The sequence below is a fragment of the Bombina bombina genome, chromosome 3, assembly GCF_027579735.1.
Source record: "Bombina bombina isolate aBomBom1 chromosome 3, aBomBom1.pri, whole genome shotgun sequence".
Taxonomy (NCBI): domain Eukaryota; kingdom Metazoa; phylum Chordata; class Amphibia; order Anura; family Bombinatoridae; genus Bombina; species Bombina bombina.
This window is the reverse complement of record NC_069501.1, coordinates 769177795-769195603: the sequence shown is the minus strand read 5'-3', so window position 1 is coordinate 769195603 and position 17809 is coordinate 769177795.

Sequence of the window (17809 nt, the reverse complement as noted above, 5' to 3'; positions counted from 1 at the left end):
ACCGACGCCTACTCGCCGAATGATGGTTCCTTTAAATGACGTCATCCAAGATGGTGTCCCTCAAATTCCGATTGGCTGATAGGATTCTATCAGCCAATCGGAATTAAGGTAGGAATATTCTGATTGGCTGATGGAATCAGCCAATCAGAATCAAGTTCAATCCGATTGGCTGGTCCAATCAGCCAATCAGATTGAGCTCGCATTCTATTGGCTGATGGGAACAGAATTCGAGGGACGCCATCTTGGATGATGTCATTTAAAGGAACCGTCATTCGTTGTCTAGTCGTCGGTTGAAGAGGATGTTCCACGTCGGCTTGGAAGAAGATGGTTCTGCTCCGCTCCAGAAGAAAGAAGATTGAAGATGCGGCTTGATAGAAGACTTCATCCCGATGATGGACTTCTGACTTCAGCCCGATGATGGATTTCTTCAGCCGCCGCTTGGATCCAGACTTCAGCCCGAGGATGGACGTCACTCTTCAGCCCCCCGCTTGGGCTTGGATCAACACTTCCGAGGACCGATCGGTGAACCTGGTATGGTGAAGATAAGGTAGGAAGATCTTCAGGGGCTTAGTGTTAGGTTTATTTAAGGGGGGTTTGGGTTAGATTAGGGGTATGTGGGTGGTGGGTTGTAATGTTGGGGGGGGTATTGTATGTTTTTTTTTACAGGCAAAAGAGCTGAATTCTTTGGGGCATGCACCGCAAAGGGCCCTGTTCAGGGCTGGTAAGGTAAAAGAGCTTTGAACTTTTTTAATTTAGAATAGGGTAGGGCATTTTTTTATTTTGGGGGCTTTGTTATTTTATTAGGGGGCTTAGAGTAGGTGTAATTAGTTTAAAATTGTTGTAATATTTTTCTTATGTTTGTAAATATTTTTTTATTTTTTGTAACTTAGTTCTTTTTTATTTTTTGTACTTTAGTGTAGTGTTAGGTTTAATTGTAACTTAGGTTAGGATTTATTTTACAGGTAATTTTGTTATTATTTTAACTATTTTAGCTATTAAATAGTTCTTAACTATTTAATAGCTATTGTACCTGGTTAAAATAAATACAAAGTTGCCTGTAAAATAAATATTAATCCTAAAATAGCTATAATATAATTATAATTTATGTTGTAGCTATATTAGGGTTTATTTTACAGGTAAGTATTTAGATTTAAATAGGAATAATTTATTTAATAAGAGTTAATTAATTTCGTTAGATTTAAATTATACAGGTAGCCCTCAGTTTACGCCGGGGTTAGGTTCCAGAAGGAATGGTTGTAAATCGAAACCGCTGTAAATTGAAACCCAGTTTATAATGTAAGTCAACGGGAAGTGAGGGAGTTATGTTCCAGGCCCCTCTCAAAATTGGCATAAGTAACACCTAATTCATTATTTTTAAAGCTTTGAAATGAAGACTTTAAATGCTAAACAGCATTATAAACCTAATAAAATAATCACACAACACAGAATATATAAATAAACTAAGTTAAATGAACAAAAACATTTGCTAAACAGCATTATAAACCTAATAAAATAATAACACAACACAGACTTCACTTGCATTTTTCTGCAAACAGTTCTTTCTATGCATTCCAATCTGGACTGATTTATAGATAGGAAGATCTTGTTCCTTTGAAATCTGCTCAATAGCTCAGGTCTGGTTAAACTGATTAATTTCAGCTTGCTTGGCTTTGCTGCAACACAAGCGGACAGCTCCATCTACTGGCTATTTTAATAAATGCACTGCTTCTCAATGCTTTTCAATAGCAGTCACATGACTGGAAAAAAAGGTTGTTATTCTGAAACGGTGTAAATTGAACCGTTGTAAAACGAGGGCCACCTGTATTTAACTTAGGGGGGTGTTAGTGTTAGGGTTAGACTTAGCTTTAGGGGTTAATACATTTATTAGAATAGCGGTGAGCTCCAGTCGGCAGATTAGGGGTTAATAATTGAAGTTATTTGTCGGCGATGTTAGGGAGGGCAGATTAGGGGTTAATACTATTTATTATATGGTTAGTGAGGCGGATTAGGGGTTAATAACTTTATTATAATAGCGGTGCGTTCCCTCGGCAGATTAGGGGTTAATAAGTGTAGTTAGGTGGAGGCGACGTTGTGGGGGGCAGATTAGGGGTTAATAAATATAATATAGTGGTCGGCGGTGTTAGGGACAGCAGATTAGGGGTACATAGGGATAATGTAAGTAGCGGCGGTTTACGGAGCGGCAGATTAGGGGTTAATAATAATATGCAGGGGTCAGCGATAGCGGGGGCGGCAGAATAGGGGTTAATAAGTGTAAGGTTAGGGGTGTTTAGACTCGGGGTTCATGTTAGGGTGTTAGGTGCAGACGTAGGAAGTGTTTCCCCATAGCAAACAATGGGGCTGCGTTAGGAGCTGAACGCGGCTTTTTTGCAGGTGTTAGGTTTTTTTTCAGCTCAAACAGCCCCATTGTTTTCTATGGGGGAATCGTGCACGAGCACGTTTTTGAAGCTGGCCCCGTCCGTAAGCACCGCTGGTATCGAGAGTTGAAGTTGCGTTAAATATGCTCTACGCTCCTTTTTTGGAGCCTAACGCAGCCATTTTGTGAACTCTCAATACCAGAGGTATTTAAAAGGTGCGGCCAGAAAAAAGCCAGCGTTAGCTACGCGGGTCGTTACCGACAAAACTCTAAATCTAGGCGTAAGATAGCTACAATGTAATTAATAATTACATTGTAGCTATTTTAGGGTTTATATTTATTTTACAGGTAACTTGGTATTTATTTTAACTAGGTACAATAGCTATTAAATAGTTAATAACTATTTAATAGCTACCTAGTTAAAATAATTACCAATGTACCTGTAAAATAAATCCTAACCTAAGTTACAAATACACCTACACTATCAATAAATTAAATAAACTACAAATATCTAAACTAAAATACAATTAAATAAACTAAACTAAATTACCAAAAAAAACAAACACTAAATTACAAAAAATAAAAAAATAATTACAAGATTTTTAAGCTACTTACACCTATTCTAAGCCCCCTAATAAAATAATAAAGCCCCGCAAAATAAAAAAAATTCCCTACCCTATTCTAAATTAAAAAAGTTCAAATCTCTTTTACCTTACCAGCCCTTAAAAGGGCCTTTTGCGGGGCATGCCCCAAAGAATTCAGCTCTTTTGCATTTAAATAAATATACAATACCCCCCCCTACATTACAACCCACCACCCACATACCCCTATTCTAAACCCACCCAAACCCCCCTTAAAAAAACCTTACACTACCCCCCTGAAAATCTCCCTACCTTGTCTTCACCCAGCCGGGTTGAACTCTTCATCCGATCCGGGCGATGTCCAATCAAGCGGCAGTGAAGTCTTCTTCCATCCGGGCGATGTCTTCAATCAAGCGGCAGTGAAGTCTTCTTCCATCCGGGCGATGTCTTCTTCCATCCGGCGATGTCTTCAAGCAAAGCGGCATCTTCAATTTTCTTTCTTCGCTCCTCCGCCGCGGAGCATCCATCCCGCACGATGACTTCCTGACGAATGAGGTTTCTTTAAATGACGTCATCCAAGATGGCGTCCGTCAAATTCCGATTGGCTGATAGGATTCTATCAGCCAATCAGAATTAAGGTACAAAAATCTGATTGGCCGATTGAATCAGCCAATCAGATTCAAGTTCAATCCGATTGGCTGGTAAAAGGTAAAAGTGCATTCTGTGGCGAGGTGAAAATGGAGTAAGATTTCTCAATTTTCGTCACGTAAGTCCTTACGCTGTATATTGGATACCAAACTGCGCTGGTTTGGTATACCTGCCTATGGCCCAAAAAACTACGGGCGACGGCAGAAATATACGGGCGTAACTTCTAGGTTACGCCGTATATAGGATACCAAACCAGCGCAAATTTCAGCATCGCCGGCTTTTGCGGGCGACGCTGCATATCGGATCGGGCCCCTGATTGCCATGATCTGCTGCTCACAAACTGATAAGAATAACTAGTGAGCAGTAACACACCCCTATAAGCATAAAAATAGGAGTTTTAATAAGCACCAAAAATAGTTTTTTCAAAATAAATAAATAAATAAATAAAGGTAAAATGGTATACAATATAGAATATTTTCCAGCTTGAAACAAATAAAGTACGACTTATGTAAAAAAAATAAATAGAAAGATTATTTTGAACTGTATGGCATAGTACCTACGGTCATGTGGTGCAAGGGTTTAATATAAAATGTTTATTTATATGTAAAACAATTTGCAGTATTCTTTCATTATTTATTTTGCTTTCTTTTTATGTAATTTAGCTCTAAAATTGTGTTTTTTCTAATACTCAGATCATAAAATACACAATGCAGACTTCTCAAGGCTATTACAAATTGTTTCCTAATTTACTTTAAATGATAACAACTAATAATATGACCGGTGTCTTAAAGTAATCCATCTACCATAGGATTCTGTATACTACGTCACTTCCAGTGACGTTTAATCAGCTGGTGGAGGCTTGTGGCGCTCACTGCGCATGCGCTAGAGGCCCAAACTCCTTACAACAGCTGATGAGGAATTATGTGGCACGCGCACGTTACTGGTTACAAAATTGAAAAAAAGTGCACAGCACGATGTAAAAAAAAAAACATCTCACAGGATGTGGAAATAAAAAACGCAGTTTCTGAATTCCTCTAAAATAAGGAGCTGCGCTGAGCTCTTGACCCCTTGCTAATTCAGAAACTGCGTTTTTTATTTCCACGTCCTGTGAGATGTTTTTTTTTGTTTACATCGTGCTGTGCACTTTTTTTCAAATTTAGACAGTTTATGAACAAGGATCAGAGAATAGAAAAGCACCAGAGATATAGTGTGAGGGAGGAGGTGTGGGATATAGTACGTAGCAGACATATTCAATATATTTTCCTACCGCATCTCACAATGTTAGTCAATACAATGTCAGTACCCTTTCTGGTTACAAAATTCAATGACAGACCGCTTGTTCATTGTGATTTTGTAACCAGTAACGTGCGCGTGCCACATAATTCCTCATCAGCTGTTGTAAGGAGTTTGGGCCTCTAGCACATGCGCAGTGAGCGCCAAAAACCTCCACCAGCTGACAAACGTCACCGGAAGTGACGAAGTATACACATTCCTACGGGTAGACGCATAACTTTAGAACACCGGCAAGTGAGTTTGACTATTGAAAAACAAATGTTTAGACTTGGCTTTCCCTTTAATGGAAATGTAAGACTCTACTTTCTCAACACACTCCATGTAAGATTAATTAGAAACATAACTGTACCATGTTACCCTGGAGCTTATTAACAAAGGATTCTTTTTTGGTGGGGAATACAGCATTTAAGTGTCAAATTTCCATTAACCCTTTACGACTGTGATGTACCCTGTATATAACTAGTCACAAGGGCTTTCAGGGCTGTAGGAGCATGGGTCTCTCCAACAGAAACAAGACCTTACTATTTCTGCATACCTCACTGTGGACAGCTGAGCTACAGTGTATGTTGGCCGTCATTAAGGGGTTAAGAGAAATTTGAAACCTGAAGTTTACCTGCTTTTTGTATTTGAGTAGGAAATTACACTCTGGCATTAGCATACACATAATATACTTATAACCACTTGGGTGCAATTGCTGGAGCCAAGAATGTTCCATATAAATAAATTACACAAGTTAAAGGGACATGAAACCCAAATTTTTTCTTTCATGATTTAGAAAGAGCATGCAATTTTAAACAACTTTCTAATTTACTTCTATAATCTAATTTGCTTCATTCTCTTGATAATCTTTGCTGAAAAGCATATCTAGATAGGCTCAGAAGCTGCTGCCTTGTGTGATTGGCTCACCCGTGTGCATTGCTATTTTTTCAACAAAAGATATCGAAAGAATGAATAAAATTAAATAATAGAAGTAAATTGGAATGTTGTTTAAAATTGTATTCTCTAGCTGAATCATGAAAGAAAAACATTGAGTTTAATGTTCTTTTAACAATATTATTGTATATTTTGGTAATTTCTGTTTCGAAAAACATGTTGACTGTCTTGTGTACTTTATGTCCTTTGCTATCTTCATAATTTGTTTGGCAATTTTACATTTCATAAAAATATCACAGAGAAAAGTATACAGTCCATCAGGAACACCCATTAAAACTCATTAAAGATGTTCCCTCGCAAATGCTTGCAGTAAACATTTCTTGTTCTTAAACCTCACAAAAATGAGCGGCAAATTTCTTTGTAAGTTCTTTTGTATTTTTAGTCTGAGCTTATAAACCTTAAATAGTGTGACACTTAGTTCAGGAGCAAGGTGCTCTATACCTAGCCACTTAGCAATTTACTTTGCAATTTTAATGACATATAGAGAAATAGACTTTTAAAGGGACAGTCTAGTCAAAATTTCATGATTCAGATGGGGCATGTAATTTTAAACAACTTTCCAATTTACTTTTATCATCAAATGTGCTTTGTTCTCTTGGTATTCTTAGTTGAAAGCTAAACCTAGTAAGGCTCATATGCTAATTTCTTAGCCCTTGAAGGCCACCTCTTATCTGAATGCATTAAAAAAAATCACAACTAGAGGGCGCTAGTTCATGTGTGCCATATAGATAGCATTGTGCTTACCTAGGAGTCAGCACTGATTGGCTAAAGTGCAAGTCTGTCAAAAGAACAGAAATAAGGGGGCAGTCTGTAGATGCTTAAATACAAGGTAATCACAGAGGTAAAAAGTGTATTAACCTCTTAAAGACATATGACCGAATTTTTCCGTCATAAAACAATTGAGCAAACTGAAAGCTGTGTCCTTAAAGGGTTAATATAACTGGGGAATAGGTAATAAAGGGATTATCTATCTTTTTAAACAATAAATATTCTAATGTAGACTGTCCCTTTCATTCATCAGGCACAGTTACAATGAGCATACAAAAATGTTTGCAAACTATCTCCTATCAAGATCTGTTTACACCATGAACACAAACACAATTCTAATGCTCAATTTAGCTCTTCCAAGTTTCATGCTTCTACGTTACCTAATTTTATACAAAATGTTTTAAGGAGCATACAAAGTGCCCATGCTCTGTAAATAAATGCACTTTTAATGAGCCATATAGTCCAAACTTTACTCCTGTGTGGTCAGTCAGTCAGTCTGTCTCTCAGGCCAGTACCAAAAACTAGGCCTCAGCCATATATCAAAACTAAGGGCCCTTTGTTTAAAAACGAATCGGTATGGAGAGAGATGACAAACTCTTTGGGATTTATTTTTAACTTTATATTATAATGTAGGAATCTCTCTTTCACATGCAAAACCCTTTGTAATGAGATAAACAGTTCTCAAGCTAAAATTTACATTTCGCAAATTATTTGAGGGGCCTCGCAATACTGAGGAGACTTCTTAGATCGTCACACCGGAGTGAAGAGCTGTAGATCATTGGGCCCTAAATGAGAAGATACCTAACTGCAATTAAAAAAACTGTCAGAATCAATGTAATTCCTAATCAACATAACAATATAATATTATCTTAAGTTCATCTGGAATGGTTTATATCAATGACAAAGGTATGGTGCTGTATTGAGTAATGCACGCATGCTTTATGCTCTTTTATTTTGCATAAGCTACAAACATAATTATAATCTGATTTTATAGCTGTATGTCTCCAAAGCTGATAAGTCATTTCCAATCAAATAACTACTTTTTTTCATAAGACTTGTATCAGATTTTGTGAAGGTTAATGCTGCAATTTGTCCTTTAGCTTTGTCTAAACATTTCCTACTCTTCATTCAGTTTTTACCCCCCCTAAAAAATAACTTGTAAACTATAGAAATAATTTGCTACAAATTTACAAAATCCTAAGTAACCTGATTGGCAATAACAAAAAAAATCCAAAGTTGTTTAACCATGAATAAGTTAGAATCATTTAGAAAAGAGCTTTTAATGTTAAAAAGTTGCTTTGAACGTAACCTACAGAAGTACAACTGTATAGCTGTAATTTAGATTATTCTAAAGAGCATGCAATTTTAAACAACTTTCCAATTTACTTTGATTGTCTAACTTGCTTCATTCTCTTGATATCCTTTGTTGAAAAGCATATCTAAATAGGTTCAGTAGCTGCTGATTGGTGGCTGCACATAGATGCCTCATGTGATTGAGTCACCCATGCACATTGCTATTTCTTCAACAAAGAATATCTAATGAATGTAGCAAATTGGAATGTTGTACAAAATAGTTTTCTCTATCTGAATCATGAAAGAAAAATGTGGGGTTTCATGTCCGTTTAAGAGCTGTTTATCTCGCTATGCAGGGTTCTAGCTGTGAAGAAGAGACAACTTCATTACAATATAATGCTACAATGATTTTGCATGACTTCTCTCCAAGCTGGTGGCTGTTTGGTCATCAGGTCCAATAAAGTTTTTGGCAATATGCCATGCACGAATATTACCAGTATCTTCCTTGTACGGTACACTAAAAATATTTTTATTATAGTAGAATGGAACTACACTTTCCAGACATTTTCTATTTTACAAGCATCGGATGTGTTTTATTATTCACTGGCTGCCCTATTGGACAGGGCAATGTATAACAAAGAAATGTGCTATTTAAATATTGACAAAATAAGTTTAAAGTTTAAGGGGTAGATTTATGTAGCTGCAAATGCAGCTTTTTCCGTGTGAGCCTTCAGGCTCACCGGAAACTTAAGTTAAGAAGCAGCGGTCTTAAGACAGCTGCTCCTTAACTCATCCACCACCTCTGAGGCGGCGAACAGCAATCATCCCGATCAGATAAGATCAGGATGATTGACACCCCTGCTAGCGGCTGATTGGCCGCAAATCTGCAGGTGGCATTGCACAAGCATTTCACAAGGAATGCTTGTGCAATGATAAATGCTGACAGCATATGCTACAGCGGATCATATCCACCCGCATCTTAATAAATTGGCCCCTAAGTGTCTATAAAACAATGGGAGCTGCCATGTTGTAACTTAGGTTACCTTTTCTGCTGTGGCCAAATCGAGACAGTTATAAATAAGTCACTAGAGTGTGCAGCCAATGTTTGTGTGGAATACTATCAGGAACTGAAAAGCTGAAGGGAATGGAATTAGAGGAAAAGGGGACAAAATAAATAATGAATGTATATTGCAGACTTTTATTTATATATATGATTTATCGTTTTATATTACCATCTCAAAGTGTTTAATGTCTCTTTAAACTCCTCAAAACAGTTATGGTTACCTGTTAATTTAAGATATGAACTTTTATCCACTAGGAATAATTATTAATTGATCAAAATACTTTTCTTATTTGTTACATTGATTCTGTTATACCAGCCTTTATTTTAATTTTAATATTTAGCGATACAAAGGTCTTGATTGGTTGGTAATTCATTTTTACAAATTATAAACATTTCAGTAGCAAAATTTCTGTTATTGAATTCTAATAGGCAATATTTAATGCAGCTATGAATACAACATGTAGCCGAAACGCGTAAGCTGTCCATTTTTTCCTGTATGGGCTACCACTTGGCTTACTCAATGGAACATTTTACCTTTTAACTTTTTCTTGATAAATTTTACATTTTAAGTAACTATTGGAATGCTACTCCGTGCATTTGTTGCTATAACATTTAATGCAATTAATATCTTTAAAACATAAAAACAAGCTCTTATGGGAACAATAAAAAAGCATAAATGATATTTATCAATTTAGAAATATATTATAAAAAGAGCACACAAATAATGTTCTTTATTGTAATTACATTCAGACTATAATTTCCAAATTAGATTAATTTATGTCCTAGTACTCATAATAGGGTATTTTTAATCCTACAAAACTGTTTGTTCTAGTATTATTCTGGTACTTAGCCAGTGGGTAAAGATTACATCTCTTGATAGTTAGTTGCGCAACTAAGGAACACCTAGCAAGCATTTCATTTGTAAGGTAAAATTAAATCTTGAACAAATTGGCTTGGCACTGGCAAATTCATTGGTAATGTTCTTTGTAAGGACACCTAGGAAATGAAACCCAAGAGGGGGGGAAGAGCATTTCTATCTGATAATAAGCAAAAGGGCTCTGTGTTAAGAACAAATTGAAATATAGTCATACTTAATAACATTGCCATAGGAAATGAAGCTGCAACTAAATCTCTTTTTTTCTGTCTTATTTCGCTTTTTCTTTTTCTGTTTTATTTTTTCTCTTAAAGGGAAATGAAACCCCAAATTCTTCTTTCATGATTTAGATAAAGAAAACAATTTTAAAATGCTATTTCTTCAACAAACAATATCTAAGGAGTGAAGCAAATTGGATAATAGAAGTAAATTGGAAAGTTGTTTAAAATTGCATGCTAATTCTGGGTTTCATGTTCCTTTAAGCTAAACATTGCCTTTCTAAAATTCATTTGAGGCACCTTGCAGTACTTGAGAGACTGCTTACATAACCTCGCCAGAGTGGAGAGCTGTAGATCTCAATGTTATCAATCAATTAATCTGCGGAATCTCATTGGGACCTTGACTATATTTGGACCTGACAAAGAGAAAGGAATTACAGCAAACAAAGGACCCCAAAAAGGGAATTGTGTAAAATCTTTATTAGTAAAATCAAAAGGAAATCATCAGCAATTCTAGGTAAGTTTGCAGCATTTAAAATATAAAATTCCTTTCTTTAATTTGGGGAGAAAGGGATGATTAGTAATAACCTTTTCGGATGGTGAATCTTGGAGCAATGTAAGGTCCCCATCACAATTAAACTGAGAAGCATGGTGCCTGGCTAATTAGCCTTTTTATTTAATTTGAGATTTAAGTGTTTGGACTCACAGGGCTAGATTACAAGTGGTGGCCTATTGTTAGCATGAGCAGCGATAACCAATATCACGACTGCGCTAACTAGCACACTTATTACAAGTTGAAAGTAAATGTGTTAGCTCGAGCACATTGTAACAGCGTGTGTTTAGTTTGCTTGAGTGAAGACATAGCGTAAAGTGTAATGGTTAAAACAAATTGTGAAAACACAACATAAATACTAGAGATGTGTATTCGTTTTCGGACTAATGCACTTTCGTACCAAAAACCAGAGTTTTGTTTTCATAAACAAAAGAGAATATCTGAATGAATGCACCAGCAAAATGTAAAGAACAACTAAATATATCACAGATCCCAAGGTAAAATTATTTAAAAGATACATTGATGACCACTTCATGGTTTGGGGTGACACATTGGAAGAGCTGGAACAATGGTACACATCCCTAAATAATGAGAATGTCAACTTAAAGTTTAAAATGACACAGGATGAGGATTCTATTGATTTCCTGGATCTAAGGATCTTTAAATGTGGAGAGGAGTTGCATACCACACTCTATTAGAAAACAATGGATCGTAATTCACTATTGGAAGTGACCAGCTGCCACCCATCAAGCCTTAAAAAGACTCTTCCGACCTCACAATTCAAGAGCGTAGTCTGGAATAATACTGATACGGAGAGTAAATAGAAACAACTACATGACGTACTCAAAGTTTGAAGAACGGGGCTACGGTTAAAGATATTTACAAATGGCATATGACAAGTGCTTGAATATGATACAGGAGCAAGCATCACTTAAGGAAAAAGGGAAACTCAACAACTGGAGAGAATGGTGTTCTCTACGGAGTTCACGCCTGAGACAATGGAATTCCTAAAAATATTGAGAGAACACTGAGACATTGTAAAAACAGATGGGACTCTGCCATTTAAAACTCAGGAAGCACCCACAATTGGGTACAGAAGAGGCAGGTCATTGAAAGATATGTTGTTAAGCCCCGACTATAGACCATGCTATGTTCAAATAGGAATGGTTGCTACTGTTGCAGTGGTTGCACAACCTGTGGGGAACTAACACAGAGCAAATTTTGTACATCCATGGAATAATAGAAAATATGATATGAGGTTTAGGGTGACCTGTACTACTAAAGATAATGTGTATATGTTACACTGCCCTTGTGGGAAATTTTATATAGGTAAAACCCAGTATGACCTACAGACAAGGATGGCTAACCACCGGTTTGGTAACCGGGCTGCTTTAAATTCTAACAAACGGTGGCTAGACATTTTGCACAGCATTGACGCTCTGTTTCTAATTTGAGGTATATTATAATAGATCATATACCACCTTTAAATAGGGGCGGTAATAGGGGAAGATTACTACAGAGGGAAAGTAAATGGCTCTATGTTTTAGACACATTAGTCCCTAAAGGATTGAACACACAGTTAGATTTACAGTGTTATCTGTGAAATAAATATTATGATGTGTTAGAATAAATCCCCAAACATTCTACTTCTGTCTAATCCTCATCATCAGTAGACTTGTGCGCAATGAAAAAAATTTGTTTTGGTTCGTTTCAGATCAATTCGGATGTGTTCGAATTTCGTTTTTAGATCGATTCTAATTCAGATACATTTGAATGCATTTGTTCCGAATTTATTCGAATCCGAATGAATCCGAACAAATCCGAATGTATTCAGTATGTGTTAGGTGGGATGTGCTGTGTATTAGACTAGTATTATGTACTATAATATTAGGTGCAACCCATAGCAGAGTGATATAACCTAATATACAGTACAATACTAGTGTAATTGTGATTAGTCCATGGCCATCCAAATGTTACGAATAAATCTGAACTAATTCAGATTTATTCGTTAGATTCGGTGCTATGGTAATTCGGAAATTTGAATCGATCCAAATCTCCAAATTTGACAAATTCGTCCGAATTTAAATTCGTAACGAAATGAAACGCACATGTCTAACCATCAGTATAGCCAGTATGAGTCCGAGTAGCAAGTGTAACAGATTGTTCCTTTTCATGTTATGACAGAGTTTGTAGGAGCCGTATAGATTTATTTATGTTTTTTCATTTTGCTTTTTTTACTACAGTTGGCCCATACGGACCTCCGTAACCCCACTCATGCATGCACGTTTGCTCAAGATGGACGCTGCGGGGGTTACCTTCCAAAGGCAGATCTGTAAACTTGGGGATGGGAGGCATGGTTATAAAAGGTGGTAATTTTTGTATTTGATGTGTTTGAGGACGGTGGAAGCTTCGAAAATGTTAACACAAGAGTGTCTTGTTTAAGAACCGGAGAGTGCTTTCTATTTTTTGGGGGACGCTATTTGTCCCGAAACGTCACTAATAAAGTATATTTGGATATGTTATCTGAAGACCAGTGAGTGCTTTTTTCTTTTTTTGCTGATATATATATATATATATATATATGTGATGTGTGTGCACATATGTGTTTATGTATTTATATGTGTATATGTATATACAGACATATATACACATATAAACACATAAATATCTATACATATATAGAAGTATATTGGAGTCCTTTGAAGTTAAGTAAAAAAAACATATTTATGCAATATTCAAATTTAAAATGGTTTTAACTATGCATTTACTCTAAATATTTCACATTCCAATGTTCTGCACATATGGGGAATATATTCTAAGTATCTCTAAATAGATATTCCTATATATATATATATATATATATATATATATATATATATATATATATATATATATATATATATCAGTATATATCTATACATATATATATATATATATATATATATATATATATATATGTGTGTGTGTGTGTGTGGTTTTTTTTGTTTTTGTTTTTTTTAAATATTTTTATTGAGATCCAAAACAACAGGAATAAAAGTTATTTTACACAGAAACCACAAAGTAGTTACATAGATTTGACATATTGTGTCTAGGCATAACACTAAATAATAAATAACCAAATGTACAATAAACAGTATATATATGTCTAGACAATTGTTAGAAAACATCCTTAGGTTTAGTAGGAATCTCAAATAATGAAACATAAATCTAGCACTTGAAATAAAAAGCTGTAAGTGACAAATATAACCATATATTTCAGGTATCAAGTTGGTCTCTAGCTCATTCTGATTAGTCAAGAGTGTTATAAGGAAGGGGAAGGCCATGGAAAAATGGTAAAGGAGTCATCTCGTGGGAGGTGGTGGGAAGGTCTAGGGAAGAAGGAAGGGTAGGGAAAGAAGGAATAAGGAAGAAAGTATGAAAGTAGCAGTCAAATTATGAGGGGGGGGGAGGGGGGGGGAGAGAGAGAAAACAAAAAAAAAACAAAAGGGGTAAAATATATTTATAACAGCTTGTACTCAATGTCCCCGGACTCGGTTGTCTGAGGCGGGGAGTAGTAGCATGAGGAAATGTCTGGGTCTCTTGGATCTGGATCCAATCTTCCCATATTGCCCAGTAGTCCTCCATCCGTTCCAAAGAGCTATATGCGAATTTCTCCATGTTAGCCAGGTATTGTATTACCTCGCAGACATCCGAGATTGTGGGTGGAGTGACTTGCTTCCATGCCCTAGCAATACAGAGCTTAGTGGCCGCCATCGCATAGATCACTAATTGCTTGCTACATTTAGTCAGGGCATTGTCAAGAATATGGAAGAGAGCCAGGCTTGGTGTCAGCTGTATAGTCACATTCATAGAATGTAAAAGCGTTTCAACATCTTTCCAAAGGTCTCGGATTTTTGGGCAAGACCACCACACATGTGAGTTAGAACCTTCCTCTCCACACAATCTCCAGCACCATGGGGAGGCGCTAGCAAACATTTTCGACAGTTTAGTAGGCACTCTATACCACTGTAGCATGAATTTCATATAACTTTCAAAGATCGTTATGCAATGAATCGTTTTTTTGTCAATTGAATCGCGTTCCTCAGCTCTGCGTCTGTTATATTTAGGGCCAGCTCCCTGCACCACATTTTGATTTGCCCCGGGAGACCTACCGAATGATCTTGTAACATGGCTTTGTAATGAAATGTAAGAGGTTTATCCGTCCCCATCTCATGCAGCCATCTCTCTTCCCACTTAGAGTGGGGTCTTAGGTCTTGAGCCCCAAATTTCCAGGAATGTAGCAAGCTTAGTATCCTATAGCATTCAAAGTGAAACCATAGGGGAGGTCCCCGGAGTGAGTCGAGTATCTGGTGGACTGTCATTAGCCTACTATTGGAGAACAAGTGCTCTACCATATTGAAATTATGTTGTATCCAGAAATCGGCATGGATATTTGGAAGTCCCCACAGCAGACCCCGCATTTGGTGGATCGGCGAGGGGTGTGGGGCGATCTCTGTATGATGTCTGAGCTCATGCCACATTCTAATATTTTGTTGTACTACGGGGTTAGTAACATTATCAACTAATTGTTTGTGACTGTGAACCCACAGAACGCTAGGGAGATCCAAGCCTTCAGGTAAGTGTAGTTCCTCCAATCTGAACCATTTCGGTTTCTCCCTAGTAGGGCCCCAGGCCATGATCTGTGATAGTCTAGCAGCCTCATAATAAAGGAATATGTTCGGGAAAGACACTCCACCTCTAGAAAACTCTCTCTGCAGAATTATGTAACTAATCCGGGGTGTTTTCTTCATCCAGACATATTTGGAGAAGAGCCGGTGAATTTGCTGTAAGATGCTGTGTGGGATATTCAGAGGAATACAGCGAAACAGATACAACACCTTAGGAAGTAGCTACATTTTCACCATAGCTATGCGTCCCATCCAAGAGATCTCCCTAAAATCCCATCTGTTTATTAAGGACTTTAGCTCAGTGATCAGAGCATCAAAATTTAATGATAGAATGTTATCCAAGTCCGCGCTTAGATGAATACCGAGGTGTTTGATAGACTTTGTGGACCAGTGGAAATCATGCATTTCCTGTAGGTTCAAGAGCTGCTCACTAGATAGATTAATACTATATGCCTAAGTTTTTGACATGTTTATCTTATAGTAACTTAAGGTACTAAACTGTTCTAAGGTGGCAAAGACTGCTGGAACAGAAGACGTAGGATTCGTAAGAAAAAGAGTAACATCATCTGCGTATAACGCAATTTTTTCTTGACTAGAGCCATTGGCATTCCCTCAATAGTGTGCGATGTACGGATCGCCTCCGCTAATGGTTCCATGAATGGGAATGTTATCTGACCCTGATTGGGGGCATATAGGTTTACAAGAGTATAGAGGTGTGAATTAAGTCTGCAGATCAACAATAGAAACCTCCCTTCCGGGTCCGTTTCCACATGTAGCTGTTGAAAAGCCACCGCTTTACTAATACAGATAGATACACCTCTGCTCTTCTCATGATAAGTTGAGCTGAACACCACCGGGTAATGTTTAGACTTAAGGACTGGGGTATTAGTCGAAGTCCAGTGTGTCTCCTGTAAAAAGGATACGTCACACTGAAGCCTCTTCAAGTATGATTGTACCAAGCTTCGCTTTGTGGGTGAGTTGAGCCCCTTTGTATTTAGGGAGACAAATTTGAGACCGGGGCCCATTGTTCCAAAAAAAAAAAAAAAAAAAAAAAAGGGGAGGAGGAAAGGGTCACAACAGGGGGGGGGGGGGGAGAGAAGAAAAAGGAGGAGTGTAGAAAGTAGTGTATAGGGAGATATATATACATATAGTAGGAAGTAGCAATGACCAAGTGGAAGGGGTCAGAGGATTATTGCTGATGTAGCTGGACTACTGTTATCTAACCCTCAATTACTAAGATATGGACATAAAGTCACTTTATAATTTAGAGTGAATCTGTGTTCTCTTGCTTACTTTCGGTAAGCTTTGGTATTACCCTTGGGGGGGGGGGGTGGAGAGATACAGTCTGTCGACCGTATAGAAGAGTATCCAAAAGGAAGAGGAAGGAGGGGTGAGGTCCGGGTTGAGGCAGAGTCTGTAGTTGGGGGGGGGGGTGGTTGTGTTGTCAAACAGAATTATTCTATACCCCCAATTTGTTACTGTAATTATGAAGAGGAAAGAAACTAAAGTCATATCTAACCACTTAATAAGTCACCCTATGTCTTAAATAAACTAACTCTACTCTATATACACCCTTCAAGACGTACATGTGCGTAGGTTAGTATTAAAGATTAAGTAGTTGTCGTGGAGGAAGGTGTTATGCGTACTTAGGGTGAGATCTGTCTTTACTTTGTCAGAAGTTTACGTGTCAGGGAGAAAGAGAGTGAATGCAAGACAAGCTGGTATGATGAGTTCATGATCTCAGAGACATATCTCATTATAACAATAACATCCAATCATAAACTTATATGCAATGTTTTTTCCACTGTCCGGAGCGGACCTTTCCACTCCAGTTAAAACACCTTACTTACTAGCATTTATCTATAGTTTAACTAGTCTATACATGTAAATGCAAAAACAAACATCCCAAAATAATAAATAACTCATATAAATAACACAAAACAGAAAAAGATTAACAGAACAATTTTTCAATGAATGACCAACTGGCAGTATAATACCTAGAACAGAAAAGGCTTTCACAATATATCTAAGACATCTCAGTTTCTTGCAGGGTAGGGTTGAAGTGTCACTAGTGCTTGCTAAGAGAGGAATTCTAAGTATGACAGCGTCCAGGGGCAAACGTACACATATATAGCTGACCTGACATCGTTCCAATATGTTCCTAAGTCTAAAGTTGAGCTCTCCCTATCTATCGAAAGAGAGTATCCCAAAGCATTTATGTTAAGTTGGGTTAGTCTAGGACTATAAATGCAAAGACAGGCATTTAGTGCAAATGTATTCGCCAGTCCAGAGTATGGCTAGTGGAGCTCTCCACATTCATCGACACAAAATACCTTCTGGCATTTACCCTAAGCTAGGCGGATCAAAACTAGAGAATGTAAAAATAAATATCTTATGTAGGTGTGTCAGGCAACGGATAAAACCTGGTGGATCATCTAAAGCTAAACTTATATATATGTAGCCTAACTGACATCATATCAATCTTTTCCTATAACTAGAGCAGAGCTTACCACATCTGTGAAAATATAGTACCTTTAAACATTC